The sequence below is a fragment of the Crocodylus siamensis genome, chromosome 3, assembly GCF_052110815.1.
Source record: "Crocodylus siamensis isolate JL-2025a chromosome 3, ASM5211081v1, whole genome shotgun sequence".
Lineage (NCBI taxonomy): Eukaryota > Metazoa > Chordata > Crocodylia > Crocodylidae > Crocodylus > Crocodylus siamensis.
This window is the reverse complement of record NC_143397.1, coordinates 10,887,685-10,901,565: the sequence shown is the minus strand read 5'-3', so window position 1 is coordinate 10,901,565 and position 13,881 is coordinate 10,887,685. Positions and strand designations below refer to the sequence as shown.

The 13,881-nt window shown below is 43.0% G+C and overlaps 1 long non-coding RNA gene across 1 annotated transcript in view; it reads right to left on the bottom strand.

Moving 5' to 3' along the window:
• Positions 1-1,192: 1,192 nt before the first annotated feature.
• The window catches only part of LOC149867973 (uncharacterized), a 354,972-nt gene continuing 342,283 nt past the window's right edge, over positions 1,193-13,881 (bottom strand). Inside the window, exon 3 of the long non-coding RNA XR_016441136.1 lies at positions 1,193-1,323. This is a non-coding gene — a long non-coding RNA (uncharacterized LOC149867973). The remainder of the gene's footprint in view (positions 1,324-13,881) is intronic.

Here is a 13,881-nt window from a genome sequence, read left to right as displayed (position 1 = left end):
CAGGAACTGATACCCAGGCATCCCATCCCCTAACAGGTAGCCTAGAGAGTCGGTCTCCCTCCCTGCCCCCAAAGCAGTGAATATTTAAGTAGCCCAGACAAAACAGAAAAGTTTTAACAAGTGGTACTGGGGAAGCAGAAGCCTTGAAATAATTGTTAGGTTCAATGAGGACAGTCAGGCATAAATGAAAAAGAACCGAATGATAATCTGTGTTGTGGAGCAGTAGGCAAGCCTCTACAGATATTTTGCCTCTCTCTAACTAGCTAGCTACTCCATAATTCAGGAACCATCTCCCAGTTCCCCATGTCCTCAATCTCCTATGTTAGGGAGTGGCTTGAAATTATAACTTCTATCACTTAGCCCCACCTTGGTATATGCTATAGCTCAGGGATGGGCAATTATTTCAGGCAGAGGGCCATTACTGAGTTTTGGCAAGCCATCGAGGGCTGCACGACAGGCAGCCAGGGGCAGCTATATATTCATTTTCTACATTTTTTTAGGGGCCCCGCGGGTCACGTAGAATGGCCTGGCAGGCCGTATCTGGCCCGCAGGCCGCATTTTGCCCACCCCTGCTATAGCTTGACATATTAGACATTGTCCCGAAAGGAACAAGCCTTTGGCTCCCATCCCTACTTGAATCAAATGGAGGGTAGATTCAAAATTGGACACCTCATTTCCCATGTGAACATCCTAAATCCTTAGGAAGAAGGCAGAAGAGAACCTGGATAACCCGGGAGGCTGCTCTAACCAGTGTCCTTTATAAAACCATGGGAACAACCAGCAGCTGTTTTACAAATTGGGCCCTTTGTTTTCTTTGCTTTTGTTACAGGGGTCTGTGCCCAAAACACTTGGTTTGTGTCAGGCAGAATATTCTGGGTCAGATGAAGCAAAATCACAATTTTGAGTCAGTGGGATAACTTCTTTTCCCAAGTTCCAAGAAAAATCAATGATGTGTCCTAGTAATATCAAGAAGGGGCAAGAAAGGAGGGGCATGAAATGTAAAAGGGGGTGGAAAAAGAGCTCTGCTCCTGAATAAGCATTAATCAAAAAGAATTTAGGTCACGATATGGCTTCTGTTATGTTGTTCGTATGCCAAGAAGTAAGGGTCAGAACCTCAGCTGGCATAAATCAGTTTAACTCCTTTGAAATCAATGAAGTTACACATGTTTCCATCAGTTGAGAATATGGCCTAGAATTTTTAAGGATGGCTGGAAAGGAAAAAAGAGGGCACAGCTTCAGATTTCAGAGACGGCATGTAAAACGCATGGAGCTGCAAGGAAAAAAAGGGCGCTTTCTTTTCTTGATATCCCTCGTGCACCAGCTCTGCAAAAAACAGATAAATATTCATCTCAATATACACTTGAGCACTTCCTTCTTTCAATCTACCTCATAAATATTACAGTTGAAATTACAGGCTTGACACTTAAGACAGTATCTTCATTTGATGGATGTTTGGCCTACTGAAAAGAATAGGGCTAACAGTCTTGTTAGGAGCTTGATTAACAATCGACTTGATGCATGGCCAAGCTGCCATGTAGCATGGCAATTATTCTGTGTTTCTAGACTTTCGACATGACCCTTGTAATAAACACCGCTAACTGGCTGAAATAGCTAAAAAGAAAAAAACCTGGAAATGGTGAGTTTCAAGACACTGGGATTTTACTATCAGTCTGCAAACATACTGTCAAAATCTAATGGGTGTTAGTATTTAAATTGGTTTGATACAAATTCGCTTGAAATCCAGGCTGCAGCAGGTCTTAAAATGAGCCATTTGAAACACCCTAGTTGTAAGGCGAATTGTAACTCTATTTTTTAGTCTTCTATAAGTTTATCCAACTTTCTCTTTGCTGATAAACACTTCTGACCATTTCAACTACTGATAAGTTCAGCTTCTCCTAGATCCCCAGGCCTTATCCATTTTGGTATTTATATCAGGTAGTTGAAGTATCAAATACAGATAGAATGAAAAAAAAAGTAATCATCAAGCTGTACTTGGGTCATATCCATTTTAACATCTTCTATCTTGCACAAACTCCCTGGGAATTTTTAATGACTACAAGTCGTTAGCACTCCAGGCTTACCACTCCTCTGAAAGATGGCCTTTATGGCAGCATATGCTTGGGCATTGGTTCAGTATTGAGTCAGATGGAAGAGCTCCAGCTATGGAGTCACAAATACCACTTTCTTACAGCGTCTACTGTCTCCGTACAGACAAGGTTTAACCAGGCTTAATTGGCGAGATCTGATAAGCACCAAATCTAACGTGGCATGGCTGCCAGAGCGCTTTTAAAACTATTGAAAAAGAGGGTTTATGTTGCTTTGTTTCCCTAGGAGCAAGTAAGAAATTTCAGAACTAAAACTAAAATCCTGGGGTAATGTCTGAAACATTGGGCGTGTTCCAGAAACAGTAGTTTCCTTCTCAGTTCTCATGTGCAGTTGAGAATAAAACCTTTTAAGCTTTTGTTTGTTTGTTAAACACAGGATGAACTATTGTGCTCTTCTCCAGAGACACTTTCTATTCAGTTAGAATTACAGATTATGGTGAGATACAACAGTGAAAGCTTTCTGTCCCCACCTCTCCGCAATAAATTCATTGTATGAGTTCCATAAATCCCTATTAACGATGCAATCAGAGAGCCTAGTTAAGTGAGTGGCAAGGCTCCAAATACCATTGTCTTTTTACTTTAAAAAAGTGCTGAGGTGTTCAATACTTTGGCAACATTTGTATAGGTCGGCATGCCAATAAAATCCCATTAAATTTGAATATATGCTGCTGGCAACAGTGCTGTTACCGTGCATTGCAGAATGCTATAATACATTTTTTAATGATCCATCCAATATGAGAACCCTAGAGAGGAAGCCTAGGTTGCAAACAACTAGCAAACACATTTTTTACTGCTAAATTGTGTCTGTAGTGGATATTGTAACATCACGGTAGTAACGTTACTTATACACTATCTACTTGCCTAGCCCAGACAAAACCTACAGAAGATTATATCCCAATGACTTCAGCATTTGAAAAGAGAAAATATTCCTGTTTTCATTTCCAGCTAAAGCAGTACTAAATGAATAAAGGGCCAGTGGGGTTTCAGCAAGGCACAACATGGCTGCCAGGGTTTCCAGTTAAGAGAGCTTGCAATGCTGTATGTCAACTCTTGGTCAAGTTGAAATCACTGCAAGTGGATGGTAGGCACAATATTAATATAACATTTCCCCAAGCATGTGAAGAATATACTCAAGAAGGAGGCCTAGTTAAGGGTCATGAACAGACTTCTGCTACAGTTTTCTAAAAACATTTCTTTAAAATGTCTCTTTGAAATGGTTGGGAAAATAAAGTCAAACATGACCAATGCACAGATGCCTGCATGAGTTCACCAAAAGCCTGAAACAAACAGCGATTAGGTGTGCAAGCACCCCATGCGTTTCCAGGTCTTCTAATTTAGAAGTCAATGATAATTCTTAGCATTGCATTGTTAAGTGTTTCAAAGCCTGGGGAAAAAGAAAGGGTGAATGATCCTGTGGCAAACGAAAAAGTGCCCAGTTGTTAAAACATGAGGATCCAAGTGCTTTCAGTTTCCAGAAGAAACAACTCAGCTACCTGAAGTTTGGGAAATACGGAGGCAACAAAATCTATTTCCAGTAACCAGTGAAAGTGTGAACTAGGGCTGTGCAAAATTTCACCCGGCGTTTCGTTTTGAAGCTGTTTTGATGCATTTCAAGCTTGAAACAGCGAAATCGAAATGAAACAAAAGCCTTCAGATGAAACAAGGGAACTCAAAACGTTGCAAAACTTTCAAAACATTTTGAGTTTTGAAGCCAGGCTCACTGGCTTCAGCGCTGGTCCCAGCCAGCAGCACCTGCCTCCTGTCATGCAGCAGGCAGATCGGGGGCTTGCCTGCACCCCTGTGAGGGCTGCAGGGCCTGTGCCAGAGGCCTCTTGGGGGTGCAGGCCCCCAATCTGCCTGCCAGATGATGGGCCGGCACTGGACACAGCCGGCACCCAGCACTGGGAAGATTGGTGCTGCCGCTGGGCCCAGGCGGCAGCACCTGGCTCCTGTCACCTGGCAGGCAGATCGGGGGCATGCTCCCCTGGGAGGACTCCAGCACATCTCCTGCAGCCCTCCTGGGGTGCCGGCGGGCCCCCGATCTGCCTGCTGGCTGATAGGAGCTGGGTGCTGCCACCTGGGGCCAGCACTGCAGGGGCAGATCAGCTTGTGCAGGGACCTGCTGCCCCGATCCCGGGGTGGGGGAGGATCCTGACACAAGCTGATCTGCCCCAGGCCCTGCACCCTCCTCAAGCTGGCTCTGGTATGGGGCCAACGCAGATCAGCTTGTGCAGGGACCCGCCACCCTGATCCCAATGAAAAAAAAATGAAAATCCCAATCAGATCTACAGAGTGGAGGAAGCCTGAGGATATATTTTTCAGTCCAAAAGAAAATTTCAACATTTGAAAAGACAATTGAAATCCCCCAACACTCCCCCAGCTGAAGGGCAGCTTCCATTTTAAGCTGCCCAAGCCACACAACCTTCAGGGACATGTAGTTGCGCTCCAGGTATAGAGCAGTGTCAATGCAGCACAATCAGGCCTCGATAAAGCATCTTCCTAGGCATCTGAGAGAATATCTTGTCCTATGGGATTTTATTTATGTGGTGCCCAGTTGGAGAGAGACATGGGCCCCGAACCTGAAAACACTTTGCCTGTCTAGGCTTACAATTACAGCTCTAATGGGTACCCACCTCTCGAGACAGTGCCTCATTTGTTACACATGGCTGCACTGAAGTGAAAGGAGTTGCACTGATGTATGCCAGATGAGGTTCTGTATCAATAGATGCTCAAATAACACTGCTCCATTTATGTTACTTTTTCATTACATTTTAGGACTAAACTATGGAGGAAAATAAACAGAACGTCCCTTTTTTTCTTGTCCTTTATTTCATTTTTCTTTTTATCCCTCAAAATTCTCCTTGGTCCTGTCCCTTTCGGTACTTATTTTCACTCTGTCTTATTTCCTTCACCTGCTTAATTCTCCTCTGTCACCATGTCTTTCCTTCCCTTCCCAGCAGTGACCTCTTCCACCCTTTTACCTAATCTACTCTCTACTTTCTGTACTCTTCTTTGTCTCCCTTCACATCCCCTCTGCTTCCAACTGCATTCCCCACTATCTATTTCTTCTTCCTGGGTCTCACATACCACTACTTGCACTTCCTATCCAGTTGTTCCTGTCCTCCACTCTTCATTGCCCTCCTATATCTCCTACCCCATTGAGTTAGCATCAATCCTCAATATCTGCAGGAAGCACAACTATCTTCACAAACCCACCCTGTGACAGCACCAAGGAATCACTCTCATTCTGAGTCCGCTTCCATGATCTGCTATGTCAGATGGGGGTCTGAGCTGTGAGAGCTATCATTTGGCTCTTATCAGTGATGCTGGGGGCACCGTCAGTAGCTGACTGTGTGAAAGAAGGAATCTGGACACATATGTGAAGCAGTTCTGGGGCTCAGAAAGTATGGCTTATTGGGACACATGTCCAGTTCGCAGGTCAATGGGAGCAGTACTGTCTCCTTTACTGAAAGGTCTGTAGCACTCCAAGTAGTACCCAAGCCTTCCTGGGAGACAGCCCATGCATAAATTATATGAACCAACCCTTCTTCACTTGTGAGAGATCTCATGGCACAAGGCTGAACAGCTGCAGGTATGCTGTCCCGCTGGGACAAGAATTATAGTGCTTCTTGCAAGAGTATCCTGGCTGAATTCCAGCACGGGTATGCACATTGCATTGACCTCAATTCTCCTGGCAGCTGCTAACGTACGTCGCATCCTTCAGTTGTGGTCCAAAGTCGGTACGCAGTTAAGCAGCAGGTGTGTTGCGGGGAGGGAACTGCACACATTAGCTATAGGCAATTTGATTGCACTGCGTGTGCCATCTCTGTCTCCGAATTCTACTTGCAAATGCATACTTGTGTTTCCCATTGACTCCATGATAATCAGGGAGCACAATCAGCCTGTACAATGAGATTGCAAAGTGCTTTGGGATTTATCTGACTGCGTAAGGTCATCACTACTAATATTCAAAACAAGATCTCTGCTCTCCATTTAATGAGGGTGGTTTTGCGCCGCACCCTAGAGGCAGAGGTGGTGAGCTCAGGGCTTGATTCTGTACGATGCCAGGGAGACATGGAGAGAAGGGGGGAGTGGAGTGAGCCTGCTGGCTCAAAGCACCACTCCATGGCTAGTTTTTGATTTAGAATAAAACAAAAATAGCAGAGGGGCTGACAGGGGAAAGGGGAAATAGCAGAGGGGCTGACAGGCGAGCATGAGCTAAGCCTCTGTAGCAGCATTTAGATTTCTTTCTTTTGCAGTATGGCTAGGCAACGTTAAACAACACATGGAGGAAGAGAGCACGTGCCTCAGAAGAGGCTGAGCAAAATGAACTCAAGTAACTTTTTTTCCTGCCTACACCCTCCATCATTGCCACAGGTGGGATTGAGCTGATTCATGGAGAATATCCAGCTCAGTAAGGGGCTGTAGCTTATGTTTTCTTGCTTGATAGTCCAGTTTCATTGATTGCTAAACACTTTCCAAGCAAAAGCAGACTTAAAGCTCCCATTGTCCACCTCTGAAACTCAGCAGTAGAGCTGGTGGGGGGAGAAAGCAGTTGGCTTTGAAGTTTGCCCTAAGCAGCTGGATGTCAGCAAGAAGCACCTCACTCCCAGCTGTATCCTGGCTATAGTGCTAACCAGTGCTGCAGAGGAGAACAGGTGATTTCACAGCTCAACTGTGCTGGCACTCACCATCTATGCCCCACCGGGTAAGGAGTACTGTCTTACCTCAAAGTTCTAGATGCCATGCTGCAATCTCTGCCTTATTCCAAAAATGAATGAGAAAAAGGTGCAAGTCAGTGCATGAGCACTCACATATAAGGCACAAGAATAGAAAGCTGGAAGGGTCATCAAATCCAGTTCCCTGCATTCTCGAGCAACCATTTTCCCACAAGATCATCTATTATGACCCCCCTCTCTTACGGTACCCTATGAAAAACCTAGAGTGTGCTACAGGTAAACTGCAGAGGAGACAAAGGCACCACCATTTTTTGGACCATTGCAAAGACAGGGTATTTTTTAGTTTAAGAAATGTTCAGATTATTCTAGGCAGAGGATCCTAACCTGTGATACAATGAAACACAAAAACCACCACATTCCTTGCTAGTCTGACCTGGGGGATACAACTACTTCCTGACTCTAAATGTGGCAATTCGTTTGGCTCCAGTCATATGAGCAAGCCAGGCACCTAGGAGGTTTCTATGTGCACAAGCTTCCTCTGGGCAAAATCTCACCACTAACTAGCCAAAACCCAATGCGACAGAGAGACATAGTTAGCTACGTTAGTGTGAACTCAAGTAGAAGGCAGGGTGAGATTTGCACCTTATAGACTAAGAGCATAAGAAGTGCTCTTTGGTCAGAGCAATGGTTCATCCAGCCCAATATCCTATCCAGTGAAGCAGATGCTATAGAGGGAGAGCACTGAACCAGATATTTCTGCAGTGAGCTATCCCTTATTTAGTACCTTCCCTGACGCTCACCATTTTTTGGTTTAGAGAGGCCAGAGGAAACATCTCCAACCATTTTGTTCAATAGCCATTAATAGATGTATCACCCACAAATTTATCTAGTCTTTTCTGAACCCGGCCATGCTATCTACCTGTACTGCCTTCTGCAGCAATGAACTCCAGAAGTTAATTACATGTTATGTAGAAAGGTACTAATCAAAGTATATGCATGTATAGCACAAGCTTTCCTGAGCTGAAGCTCACTGCTCACTTAATCAGATGCTATGCTATGGAAGGAGATGCAGAAAGTAGAATATAAGAAGGAACGAGATGTTAGAATATGAATGACAATGGTGGAGGGCAAAGGGTCCGAGAGTTCCCCAGGCGTGAAAGTTAGAAATGATAAAGCATAAGATTACCATATACTTCCTGGACAGAGATCAAGAGTCCTTTGCTTTTACTTGTTGCATGCGTTGATGTTTGCTCCAAGAACCTTTCTAATTTATCATACTGTTCTTTCTGTATATTTGTTGAGCTCTTTCTTGAAATAGTCAAAGTTCCCTGGACATACTACTTTTTTCTTTCAGGAAAAACATAATTCGTGGGATCATTACAAGCCTTATTCTAATGTCCTTTTTTCAATTGTGTGTGAACAGTTTGTAGTCATTTGATCTTGGGCTGATGGTGTTCTTTAACTTAAATAGTTCTTCTCCTTCCCCGATATTCGTCCCAAAAATGCAATTCTAAAGAGTAATCATATAAAGATGTGTCAAACACACCGGGCCTTGGGCCTTCTCCCAGGCCTGATCCACAGGGCCAGTGGCCGCTGCGGTGGGTCTAGGGGCAGTATTGAGGGGGCAGTGGTTGCAGCAGACGTCCAGGGGAAGTGGTGGGAGTCCGGGGGTGGTGCCAAGGAGTAGCAGTGGGTGGTCCAGGAGCAATGTCAGCTTTAGGGCTACATTATACGGGTGGCTCAAGATGACCATACAGTTGACTAGTATACCCAGGTCCCTCTCTCCTTTTGTTTCTATGAGTTGCTGTCTTGTATAAAACGTTCTGGGTGTTGTTTTTTAAATTCACAACTTTGCTTTTCATACTGTTACATTTTACGCAATTGCAATTGCTCCACTCCTCAAGGTTCTGTGCTTCTTCATGTATAATAATCTGTTGTCCCGCTACTATATAGGAAATAGCTCCCATCTTTGTGCTATCTGCAATTTTCATAAGCACACATCACATTCCTGCATCACGGATAATGATGATGAAGTTAAACAGGACAGAAGCAAGACTGAACCACGAGCAATACTATTAATAATGACTCTCTAATCTGATAATTCTCTTTTCAACATAATCCTTTGTAGTCACCCTTTAAGCAATTCCTTCTCCACTCTATAATTTTAGCGTTATTCCCCATCTTTTCCATGTCAACTAAGAATTTCCCATGAGGCAAAGTGTCAGATGCTTTGTCCAAATCTGGTTAGGCTAGGGCCGCTGTATTGCCTTTGTCTGAGAAGTCAGTCAGTTATCCCATCATAGAAGAACATAACGTGTTTACTTAAATATAAAAAAAATTCCCCTCCCCCTCCCCATCAGCATGGGAAAAAGGTTCCCTGTTTTACATTTGCATTCAAGGAAACCTTATTAAATACACTGTCCAATCATTAAACTGCTACCAAAAGCAGCACAGACTTAATAATGGAAATCAATTATGAAGCTGATTAAATGAATGCAGTCAACAAGGAACATGACTATAAAACACATGGGCAAACATGCTGAGAGGAAACTTTTTTTTTGGCCCTTAAAAAATGGACAGCTGCTCTGACCCCAAGGAACTCAACTGGGTCTGGAAGTAAGACACTACCAGGCAGGAAAAAATCAGCTCTGACACCTTCTCCTTGGTGCCAAAAATGCTATATTTGATATACTGATAAAAAAAAAATGTGTTCCAAGCCAAATCAGCCAAATCAATTCCAAATCCATGAGTCAGTCCCGAACCATAAGTGGCCCTACAACTGGCAAACATTCTTCACCCCCAACTGCCACTGCAGATTTTTTTTAAATTTGTATCCGAGGCCAAATTAGCCAAAGCTAATTCCATATCCAAGAGTCCCAAACCATAAGTAGCCCCTACTACCAGCAAACATCCTCTACTCATACCTGGGGTGTCAGAGGCTTCTAAAACCTTTGACAGGCATCCTATTTACAGGCTAGATAGGTTTTTGGAAACCTATACAAAAACCTATCCTAAACTTTCAGGTTTCTAGATCAGTTAGTATAATTCATCTGAGTGAAATATATTTTAGTACCTATTGCACTCAGCCCACCTCAGTACCAACTCCTTTTCAAGTCATGGTAAGCCACTTCATTGTATACATTTCAACTTTCTCTTCACTCTCGCAGCTGAGCTGTGACTTTCTTCCCCATTTCCAAAGATTCCTGTTTCTTCACCAGCCTTAATTGTCTGGCAAACATCACCAAACAGGGCATCAAACAGTTCACCCCAAACCCTCCTGTCTCCCCTTCTCTCAGCCTGTCACAAATGATTAATCTGGCCCCCACCCTCCATGAAGTGGAGCCAGACCAGATTGCCTTGTGCCTCATCCGCATATCAATTTTGGAGGATCCTAGGACGTATGACAAAAACAGCCAGTTCCAGTCATGAGTGGGACATTAATTAGCATATGGATCCTTTCTGGTGTGTGTGTGTGTGGGGGGGGGTGATATCTGAAGGATGCACATACAGAGTAGTGCTGAGCTATGGGATCACCATGGCTTGAGAACTGTTGACTCTGCTGGGGCCCAGCCCAATGAGCTATATGGGGAATCATTCCCTGCCCATATTTAATTCCTATGCAGAATTAGAAGTGCATCAAAGCCATAAGCCTCTTAGTTGGACTGAAACCAAACAAAGCCCTTGCTTCACTCTTTCTCAAACTTGGATCTTCATTTTCCAAATGATGTTTTTTTTTTATAGGAGGTTAATTCAGGCCATTAGCTGTGGACATCTTAAAGCTCCTAGGAGTTCAGAGCTTTAGCCAATCTCTAGTCAAATCTCTCACATTGATCCAGGCTCTGCTGCAGTCAGTGGGAAATGTTCTGAGATTTCTCCTCGATCATGTATCAGACCCTTGAATGCATGTATTAAATTGTTACCTGGCCACACATTAATGCAATCAATGGTGTGATAACACAGGGAACATGCCACAAAGTTATTACACAAAAATGTATAACAATTTTATGGCTGGTTCCTAACGTGCCATTAACTGAAGGTGTGGCCAAGCTGGGGCTACCAGCTGTGGGGTGTCCACCTGGGCTGATGGGCCTCCCAGCTGATGAGGCTCCCAGCTGTGGGAACTTGCTCCTTGCTGGTGTAGGGGGTACCAGTCTCCCCCTGCACCAAAGGAGATAGAATGAAATTATTGATGAAAAAATATTCCCGTGTGTCCTCCAGAATGGAAGAAACTATGTACAGCAATCCCCATGTTGTTCTGAATTCCAGCAATTTGTATAAGCAAAAGTGTAGAAGCAGTGCCATGAATCTCATTTGAATCGTATACCATATACAATCATACATACTCTACCTTTACCTACCCATGTTTTCTAATCAGGTGCATTCACTGCAGAGATAGTCTGTTATTAATTCTTTCCAGGTGCAGCCAAAGCTGTGCTATGCACTTCCCAAAGCTCAAAGAAGATGCTTCATGGAGCTTGCGACTGAGTACACACTGTAACAGGTGCACAAAAGGAAACAGAAGGGAAGGACTGAGGGAAGGCATCCTAAAGAAGACAATATGGTTACTCAGCAAGGTTGCTGGAATGAGGAGGAGATTTGTCCTTTGTGTGTGTGCGTGCCTGTGTATCACAGTTAGGGTAAATTAGTTTTAGTTGGCCAAATACAATATTGTAGACATCATACTGAAGACCATCTGAAAGAAAGATGTGAATTGGGAGAGAGTGATATCCATGAAAATCAGCTGAAGAAGGATGTCTCATTTATCAGGACAGCGTGGAAAAAAGCATGAGCATACATGTAGCAGAAGCAGATCAACAGAGAAGAAGAGGAGCTGTATGGTAGAAATATTAGAATGGGAATTCATTCCTCTCTCTACCACAGGCCTCTTGCATGTCCTTGAACGGGTGTTTTAATCTCTGTTTCTCATCTCTTACTTGTACACAAAGTCAGACCTCAGTGGAGCAGTTTTGGTCTTAGTGCCTGAAAGCGTTCAAGCTGGGATAAAAATCAAACAAACTCCTCAATTCAGTGTTCCCTAAACCGATACTTTTCATTTGCAAAACACTGGAAAAAATTACATTTATCTTATACTAGCTAGATACCATTCACATCCATTGAGTTCTGATTTTCACCATGTTAACTGACATCTGAACTGGCCATAACAGCGCTGGTCCAATTGCAAGGGCTTCATTCATATGGGTCTATGCAAGTACGAGTAGCTATATTCCAGTTGTCTCTTTCTGAAATACAATTTCAAGTCACTGCCATGCTAAATACATTTAAATAGAAAATAAAGGGGAAAGGGTAGGAAGCAGGGGGGGAGAAAGGGAATAGGAAGGGGGGTAGAGGATCTGTCCTGATAATGACAAGAGAAGAAAATCCACAAGAAAGGAAATAGATATGACACCTCGTTGCCTCTTTGTGACATACATCTTTTACATGGCTTGGGGCTCTGCTTCCAGATAGTTCACATCATCAACTGTCAGGGCTTTTCCATACATGATTTATAAGAGCATAATAAAGACATTGTGACTTAGGAACTGAACTATGATTTCCAGCAGCTTTGAACCTAACAGTAATTAGTAATATACATATAATATTATGTATATGATATATTATAACATGATGCATATATGATACTCACACCTATAGCTTTTGAATAATAAAGGACTTAGTTAAAGCATCTGGTTTTGAAAAATAGGAGGTGTATTTATTTTAGATTGCTTTTACTTATATTTATTCCTAATCCAAATTTGAAGTATATCTGTTAAATTGAGATATGTCCAATAGTCAAACTTTGGTGCCAAAATGGTACTTGCATGAGTAACTTTACTTGTCAAACCACCAACCGGGCATGCAAGGGGCTATAGGCTATAATGTTAGAGATGCTGCCAGTATAAAAATAGTGTAAGTAGCACTGGAATCAGACTTATAATAAGGAGGCTATGGACCTCTTACTCATTCAAGCAGTCCCAGCAAGTTCAGGAAGACCACTCATATGAATAAGTGTGCTCCAATGAGCATAAAATGATCATACACTGGTCAAGCAGTGGCAGGTTAAGTGATATAAGGCAGTTCAGCAGCTCCTACAGACTGCTAATGAAATTAAGCTATAGGTGTCTCTACAGATCCCACATGAAATGAAGATCCCTCCATTTTACACACAATACAGGCACATAGTCCATGTGTCTGTCCTGAAGAACATGCACTTGATAAATCAGGGAAGGCGGAAGGGAAGATCTTCTTTTTTACACAGAAGAAAAGTAAGGTATGGACATAAAATGACTTGGCCAGCATCACATGGGGGATTTATCCCAACGCCAGGAACTGAAACCAGATTTACAGAAGCCCCTGTGTAATCCCATTACATTACCCCAGGTAGATCTTCTTTGGAGACTTGAGAAAACCTTAGTGGTATCACTTCAGCATCATGACTGATAATTATGCCCTATTCAGTTTAATGAAAGAAAAAGGAGACTTAGATCTTGTTGAATGGCAACAAGAGCACCACAAGGGTACAGGAACCTTAAAGGAGTTATCAAAAAATCTACATAAAAGTTCTCATTCAGCTCCAAAAGTAGAATAAGTGGACAAAGGTCCCTCATAGTCTCAAAACCTATTTTAATTATCCCCTCCCAAGACAATAATTAATGGGGAGGAACAAATATTTTGTTACTACAAATGGCAGTAGATTCCCCTGAGGATGCGAATCCAGAACGTTACAGAATATAAGACCAGCTAAAGGCCTGATGAGCACCTTGTTATTGGCTTAGATTGGATAGTCCATGTCTGACATGCCGATGACACTCTTAGATGACTGGAAGGCTAAGATATACCTAGCGATGAAAGCAAAGTTATGTGAAAACTGAAATATTCAAACAGGAAAGAAGGCCTTTTAACTCAAATGGCTCTGGATATGGAAGTTATGTCACAATGATGAATGAGTAGTATATAAATGTGTGTTTGGTTAAAGAGAGATGAAAATGAGGGCTGGATCCTTGAAAGGTCGGAGTCAGGGTGTAGTAAGTCTATAAGGTGCATATCTACCCTGCTTTCTTCTATGTACCATTCCTTGTTGGGTCTCAAAACGCTTTCTG